This window comes from Pholis gunnellus, assembly GCF_910591455.1.
Source record: "Pholis gunnellus genome assembly, chromosome: 10".
Taxonomy (NCBI): domain Eukaryota; kingdom Metazoa; phylum Chordata; class Actinopteri; order Perciformes; family Pholidae; genus Pholis; species Pholis gunnellus.
Window position 1 is genome coordinate 4,476,558 of NC_136537.1, and position 9,218 is coordinate 4,485,775.

Sequence of the window (9,218 nt, forward strand, 5' to 3'; positions counted from 1 at the left end):
CACGATCCCATTACCATCAGTATATGAGTGCATTTTACAAAATGAACACCCTGCCGTTTTCCCAAAGACTAGGTTATTTTTCAGACACTAAAGACGTTAATGTGTTCATCAGATACCATAAAATGCCTTGTAAGCATAGTTGAGCCATACTGCATGCAGCAGATATGGAATGAGGAAAGATATGCTGCAGCTAAAAATCACTTTGTTAATTTAAGTCTTAAATGACTGAAATAATGGGATATAGCTTTTACGTTTCAATTTTTTTTTTTAAGTAATAGCTTGTCATTTTGGGGAAATATACGTATACGTTCTTGGGAGTCGCTTAGCTAAGCATAAAGATGAAGCAAAGGGAAACCACTCACCGGCTCCCTCAAAAGTTAAATAGAGCTGACACTTTTACTCACCTTGTGTTTCCTTGAATTCTTGAGGAAAAATGTTTTCTTTCAGGCCGTCACATTGAACGAATAATCCAAAAAACAGAAAAGTCTTAATGAATTGAAGTAAATGGGGGCAGCATTTAACAACGGAAAAACTAATTCAAAACATCCGCTTACACACTTAACTCGTGCAGCATATAACGCAAATATGTCCAGTCGTATGGTCACTGCTTCCTCACACTTGCGCTACTCACACCACTGGTCCCTGTGAGGTCAAAGTTTTTTAAATAGTAAGGTTTTGGAGTTGTATGAGATTTTGCAAGCAGGCATTTTGAAATAGTTTTGCTTTTCTCTCTATTTGTCTTCTTCGTTCGTGGAAGCATGCAAGAATAACAAGTTTTCTTCAAGAATTTAACTAAACACAAGGTGAGTAATTAATATATACATTTTCATTATGTGTGAGGTATTCCTTTAAGCTCAATAATGAACATGCACTTGTTCTGTGCTCTTACTCCCAGTTAGGCACAACTTTAAGCTTCATATGTGTTAGTGATATTGGCCTATGTGTAAAACTATATGTTTTCTGAGAGTTTTCTCTTTTCACTGTGAGTCATTGGAAACTTTTGATCTTTACCTCGGTTTGTTTGTAAGAGAAAATGAACAACACTAAAGTAATCCTAATCCTTCTCAAACACAATCCAAATCCTTGGTACACATTTCAAATGCCAGTCCTGCTAATGGCCAAGTTACTGATGACGTGTGCAGCGACGAGTTGATTTGTCGCAGTGTGGCTCAGAGACGTCATGAGTGGAGAGGTGACATAAAGTCATCATAGCTGGTTCAACTGTTAACCCTATGATATTGCACTCAATGATCGCTCTGCTAAATTAGGCAATAACTGTGTTAGATTGGATTTTAAGTGGGCTTGTATGTATACTCCCTTGTTCTATGAAGTAAAATGAGGTAAAGCGTCCATTAATGGTAGCATCAGAAAAACGTATAAAAAATCAATTAATCCTTGCAGCCATGTGCTGCCGGTCTCTCCCCTCCGTTCTGTGAAAAAAAGTACAAGCTTGTAATGGGGTAATCTTTTCGGTTTTGGCCAATGGTTTTGACCCTTGGGGGCGAGCCACGGTTTTCGATATTTTTACTGGCTTAAAATTCTGTCAATCAACTCAAAGAACGTACCATTAGACGCGTTAGACTCTTCCGGGTTCAAATCTATGTCGTATGAGCAAATCGGCCAATCACAGGCTGTGTGAGGTTCAATTGAAGTCTGTGAAACTGAAAGTCAGATGAGGATGAGCCATGTTTTACAGGTTTATATAGGGCCCAGGCTCTCAGAATGATGCCAAACTGCTGTAATAGATAGATCAAACACTATTAGTGATACAAGAAGTGAAATATATAATTGTATAGTATATAAAAGTACAATAAAACAGCTGACAGTACTGCTTCCAAAATCAGAATTGACGTTGGCTGACCTCGGCTGACCTGTACAAAATCCTTGTATATCAGGCATACTTCACTCTATCAAGCCAATTCTTTTTTTACAGACCCCTAACCTGTTGTACTATGACTTGTGAGGGGTGATTTGGGTGTATCTGCATCATTTCAAATCGAGAATATCAATAAAAGTGCATTTTTTTCAGGCGAACCTGAACATTTTCAATTTAAGCTGTGTGTTTTATTCATTCAGCATTTACCAGTAACATATACACTGATATGTACACATATGAACGAATCTCACAAGTGTTATAATTCCATTGAAATTATTCAAATAGACCTTGTAGTTAGAGAGATAAGCCCCTTTGAGTATGGGTATGACATTTTTGAGCAGAGGCCTCAAAATAGGGCTAGGTACTAAGTTAAGCCACTTTAAAAGATCAAACATAGTTTAAGGGTACGCTATAATATTTCCACAGCTTTACCTTACCATCAGACAGCCTTTTCCGACGGGAAAGTGAAGCTGCTATATCTCTGTCTTCAGAGCCACCAGACTCCATTCACATAAAACAGTAATCTTCCCTCGTAGTAAACGAAAAAGAGTTACTGGCCTGCCGTTGCCAAAATTGTACGCACGTACTTCAACCAAGATATTAATGTTCCAATTACAATAGATAAGGCACAACACTGGGAAGAAAAATAACATTGAGAAACCTGTCCGTTATTTTCAAGTTGTGGTTATTGCGGTTATTGAGTAAACTTTAAGCCCAAAGCACAATACAGAAATGTAAAAATTCACAAGCTTCTTTGTTTTGTGTGTCAGAAGCACATTGGTGTGATTTTGTCATCAATTATTTATTTGTATTTAACTAAACAAGGACTTAACAATACTCCATTCCTCCTAAGTTACTTTAGCAAGCCGAATTAAATGTATGTGCAAACGTACTTCTTCTGATTTATTACAAAAAAAGATTATAAATTAACAGCAGGTGGAAGAAAGAGATGAGTTTCAAGATGGGTCAAATCTGTTAAGGAATCTAAAACGACTGGGGCATTTATGTAGCAGTGAGTCTTTTATTTGGGTTAAACGCAGCAGAAGAGAACTTTACAATCCAAGAAGCAAGAGCTTGTGATATTTCTTTCGTATGCTCATTTTTGAGTTAAGAAGCCAAACTTCGCAGGTTTTTCCCATTCACTGTTCGCACTTACATCTGCAAAAAGTAATGCACTGTAATTTGTATGTAGGTAATCGTGAGCCAGGATGTGCGGGATCTGCTGCCATGTAACTCAGGTTACGGAGCATTGAAGAGTGAGGGAGGTCGAGATTGGATGGACGCATCAAACAAGCATAGGACTTTCACTTAGGAAACCGCTGTTTGGGTCCAAAAGTCAACATTGACTTATTTTACCTTACTTTTGTTCTGTAACTTGCCTAATTAACTAACGCCACCTACGTACGTTACATATCAAAGGTACTTATTTAACCCAAACCACAATCTTTTCCTACAGCCAAGCAAGTAGTTTTGTTGCATACACAGGTTCTGCACTGGATACTGGAAATTCATAGGAGAACGCGTTAAAAATGTGAACTTTTCATCAGATATCAAAGGAACCGTCGTATGGGAAAACGATGAACTTGGGGGTAAGCATTTCTGCAGAAACACAAGTGTTATGGATTGTGTGTTCCAGAGAGTTTGGGCATTGCTTGTATTTTTAAACTCTACTTCTAGTGCTATATAAATAACCGAGCCTGCAATGTCTAAATACAGTTCCCACTTCTCCTGCCTGGTGTCTCTACAGGCTGTCATTGGCTACAGTACAGCACATCACAGCTCTCAGACCTTTTGCTCAATCTCCTCACACTACAAAACTCTTGAGCAGAGAAAATCAAACACGCTTGAAAGAAATTGGATTTCTCGGGCCTCATGGAACAACCATCCCATTTATTGCTCTGTATGGTCCAACAAGAGGCTGTTGCTCCAATTTCTCCAACCTGTGTGGGATAGCTACATCCCAGCTTTTGTGCTACACTGAAGACCCAGCCCCGATTAGCCTCCCCGCGGGGCGAAGAATACATTTTGAAGACATTCTTCTTACACCTGCAGCCGCGCTTAAACAAACACAGCATGTTAAAGTTTCATGAGGCTTTCAGGGCAGGACAAAGAGTACAGAGCGTCTCGTTCTCTCTGGCGAAAGTAGGAACCCAGACGCAGAGGACTGTCACATGGTTGAAAAACAGAGGGTGTGGAGGAAGGGATGGAAAAAAGAGAACAGACAAATCTTGAAAGACAGGTTAAGTAATCATTAAGAAAAGTGTGGATACAGGGGATACTTTACGTTTCTGACTCTTCCTCTCTCTCCTCTTGAAGTCAGTTTTCTTGTTTTTCCATATCTTCCTTTTTACCCTTTTTTTTAACCGCATGGTGGGCCCCAATCTGTGAGTGTCTGATAGATCCAGATAATTAGTTTGGAGAAGACGAAGAGTATAAGAGAAAGAGGAGGAGAGACAGAAGGCAGGAGGGAGGAGAAAAAATGTTGGAGGGGAAATGAGAGGAACAGAAAAAAGAGTGAGGAGAGGAAATAAAGAGGACAGAAAGCAATGGATATCACATTTATCACTGACTTTAATTGGAGGGAAAATCATCACTCTGTGACTAAAGGTTGTGTTGGAAGTGGGACAAGCAACATAGAAGCTGAGCACTTTTGACAGACTATCTTACTACAAAAGGAAAATACGTGTGTTTTTCCATTTCTATTCTTTTTGTCTTCATTTTTGGTTTCGAGCGTTCACTGCTGTGGTGTTTTCTGCGCTGTGTCCTCATCAATCAAACAGCATGGCCAGTGGTGTGTTGTCTCTTTTATTGGCTTTTCTGAAGAAGTTTGAGTTTCCGATTCCAAACACACTGCTTCTTCTTGCTGCTGTCAGGAACTTTAAAACCCACTGCTTCCCATGAACCTATGGACTTTGCCAGACTCTGTAGAGCAGCTGTAAACACTTGTGTGTATTTAGTAGGACATTTACGTATTAGAAAGTATGACTATGTTGGCTTTTACTTCACAATCCTGCAAGTGACGCCAGCAGAACTATTTAGTTTTTAAAAAGTAAGTTTTTCTGAGGTCCTATGGCAAAAATATGCGATAGAAGGGGGATGAAAGCGACTACTTCCAGGCTGGTTGGCAAACTACTCTAGCTGTTGTGCTAACTGCTAACATGATGCTCAGCCAGGAACATGCAGCACTAGTGAGTTACAATAGCTCTCTAGCGCTAGTTGGCTACAAGCTAGCTCAGTTAGCTGCTATGGCAACAGCGGCGCATGTACATGCTGCGCCAAGGAGAGGAGGTGGACTCTGTGTTTACATCATGATGCTTGGTGCTCAAACAGTCAAAGTTGATGGACAATGTTTGTGTGGTAATTACATTGAATGTGTTGTAATTCTGTTATCCTGTTCTACACATGACATCTATTGTACTTCTGTCCATCATGGGAGAGGGATCCCTCCTCTATTGCTCTCCCACAGGTCTCTTCCTCTTTTTTCCCCATTAAAGGGTTTTTTGGGGGGAATTTTTCCTGTTCTGATGTGAGGGTTCCAGGACAAGAGGATGTCAACTGTGTACATATTGTAAAGCCCTCTGGGCCAAATTCGTAATTTGTGATTTTGGCTATACAAAAATAAATTGATTTGAATTGAATTGAATATTAATATATGTGTATATGTTTACCATTTGCTTTTGATCAACAGCACAAATGTTCATGTCAGAGACCATCAATACACTGAACTTCACGCAATAGCTTTCCCCAGATTTACTTTTAGCAAGTGGATATGCTTAGCACCAGTGGCGGGCCGTGCATTTTATACCTGGGCCTTCACTGCTGTCTTACCACCTAATAACCTCATGATGGCGTTTAGGCAGCTGTTCCCTACTGATTCAAACAGGGCTAAGCAAACGCCACACAATCCCCATTTCTCTAGAAAGAAAGAAAACAGCCCAAACATTCAATTATCCGGACCCTAAACCCACGAAGGACGGGATGCTTCGTAATTAACGGACAATGCATATGGTCAAAATCACAATATGGTGAGCGAACTCACAAGAACCAGTCACATTTATTTACAACACAGCATGACAAAACAATCCAGCAACACTCACACTAAAGAGCAAGGGCCATTCAAACAGTATTTACATCAGGGAACAATATCCATAAACGACACATTAGGCAAAATTAACACACTGCAGATGTAAAGAAAATAAAAGAAGTTTCACTTACCAAATGCTGTTCTATTTAAATACAAAGTCCATTCTCCTGTCTTTGTTTACAAAGAGTTCAATAACACGGCTGTGCAGTACATCCCTGCGAACTTGTTCGTTGATCTGGAGATCTACTCGCGGCCTTGCTCAGGCAGCTCAGGTTATGAAATCCAGCATGGCTCCATACACAAAGACGTTCAGTCGCAAATAACAGGCATTCCCAGCAATACAATTTACAACTCTTCTCCGACCCTGTCAGCCAGGAACACCGTTCATAGTTTGCGGACTCAAAGTGGCACACAAATCCTTTTCCTGGCTGGGTCAGGGCTGCTAGCTGTGGGGTTGGCCGGCCGTTTCTTACTATGTTCAGTTTGTCCGGAAATGTCCTTCTTGAGAAAGGCGTCCCCAGTAACTCTGCCACTAAATCAGTTTCTCCTCCTCCTTCCGCCATTTGATGTTAAAGAATTTTTTTATTTCTACCATATCTGTCCACTTGAACTCTTGACTGCTACAACCCCTGCTAGCAAGCATAGGTTTCACTTTAGTCACGTGCCCGCCCACTGACCAATCACAGCACACTATGCACCTTGCGGCAGAGAGTCACCTGGACTCTGAGCTGCATGTAATGCTGACGTAGTTGTAGGCCTGCAAGCCGCTCTGGCGCGTCAAAGAATATCAAACTAAAGATCTGATTGGTTGAAGACTATGACAATCAACAATATCATCCCCATTCACTTAACCTATACATGGAGGTACTGGTGAGTCTGCAGGCCTGGGCCTCTCTTCTTACCTAGAGACACAGAGGTGAAATCTGATTGGATAAAAGCTCTACTTAAAACAAGCTGCACTGGAAGCAGAGCAGCTGAGGAGCACAGTAGCTGTGCAATGAGAAAATAAGATAATGGGAAAAATATTTTTGTAAATTATAATAATTCTAAGAAAAAATTAAATGTATTTAAGAAAAAATATTAAATTATAAAATAGCTATAACTTTGTGATTCTGTTTAGGCCAGCAGAGAAGGCTTTGCAGGCCCTGACGGCCCACCACTGCTTAGCACAATGATTCCATTGAAATAAATGATTTGGCCACACAATTTCACTTTTATGACTGCTGGTGTGAGGGAGTGTCACACTAGTTCCTACTTTGGAAATAAAACATTTCATGTAAAGATCATGTGTGAGCCAGAACCTCACTGAAGGGGGATGCAGCTGGCTATAAACCAAGATGGCAACGGCCAAAATGCCGAACTCTTCAAAACATCAGTCCACAAACCAATGGGTAATGGCAACTACGTCCACTTCTTATATACAGTCTAGGGTTATGTACTGTATGCTGCAATGAATTGTCACACTCAAGGTTTTCTTTCCAAATCACACTGATAGTAATGCGTAAAAGAAAATTTCATTTTTTTCTTAATTAGACGGTGTGGAGAGATCGTAAGCCAGATATTCATAACACAGATGTATGTACTGGTAGAACATTATCTCACCATCTCATTTTCCTCTTCCCCGCTCTCTGTGTACATGCATGTGCGTCTATGTGCATCCTGACCTGCTTCTCTCCTCAGCTTTAGCTGTTATGCTCAGCAGACTAACGTCAGCATGACATGTCCAGCTGCATCGGTGGGCGAGTGTTCATGTCTGTGTGTCCTGACCTGTTTGTTCGTCTGGATTAGGCATGTGATGACCAGAAGGATGACAACTCCAGCTACAGATCTGTGTGTGTGTGTGTGTGTGGGTTGTGGCGAGGTTTGGAGATGGAGAATCATCATCTCATTTTAAATCATCCCCATAACATTTTCTCTCCATCCTCCCCCTTTCTGCTTCTCCAATTACTTATTCATCCCATTTCCCTTTCGTCTTTCTATCTCCCCACACAGGTGGTCAAACATCATGGCATCGCCGTAAAACAAGCATCCCATCCCCCCCACATTCATCTTGCCTTCACGCCTGGCTGAGAATATTTTAAAACCAGTTGCGTGAGAGGGAAACTCAAGACGAGACAGGACTCCCCCTTGTCTTCCTCCCTGCTCCTCATGTCGCCCTATAGGTGTCAAGCACTTTGTTAATCCACTGTTCTATTAATCGGGACGATTGCTAGACCCCCCCCCCGCCCTCCCATGCACAGGCAGAACAGCTTGGTCTCCTTCGCCGTTATTGGTTTGTGTGGGTGTTTGTGTGTGTGTGCATGTGTGTGTGTGTGTGTTTGGGCCTGCGCATGTGTCTTTTGTGTGTAGTTTTTGCTATTGCAAATGCAGCAGCAATAGCCGCACTCACCATTTTTATTTTCACTTTACTCCTATTGCAATTAATGAAGTACATGATGCTTTAAAATAGATAAATATCATGACATCAGCTGGCCCTGGTGGTTTACATCCTTGTTTTTTTTTACAGATTGCTGCTGAGAATATTGCTGAACCTCTAACTCACATTTTTAACCTGATGTAGAAAGTGGCAAAATACCTACAGTTTGAAAGTCACTTCACTTCCACTATTTAAGGACAGAGATCCATCAAACCCAAACGATTGGAAAAAAAACATTGTTAACAAGTGCCTATCAGCTACATTACCATCGTCATCGTAACCCTGCTGGACAAACTCAAGCCATATATTGTGTTTTATTTGGTTGTTTAGGTAGTCCTCGCTGGGTTTATCGTACAATATTGGTTGTTGAGAAACCAAATTGATAAGATGTTCTCCCTGTAGCTGTACCTGGAGGTGTGCCATCGTTGGTCAAACATATATTTCCCCAGGCGGAAATCTGCTGAAATTGAGGTCTGTCCGAATATTTCTTCCACCTCATGAATGTTCTGCAACGGTATGCAAGGATTCATACTGTAGGAACCCACAAAATCAGTTTTTACTTGATATCAAAACAAATCTGTTACTTGTGAGAAAACACTGGAAATATGACAAAATGGCCACATTTATTTACATTTACATTTGTCTTACAAATACTGCTGACTGCTACAAGGATAACATGGATCACCAATATGAGACAGAATAGGTAAATAACAACACTATTTCCAATGTCCCAACCACCAATTTTGTGTTGCATGTTTGATTTGATTCCCTTGTTTGAACCAAGCAGACTGCAGTTAATGGGTGTGTCCATTCTATTGTTATGAGCTGCACCATAAACACAA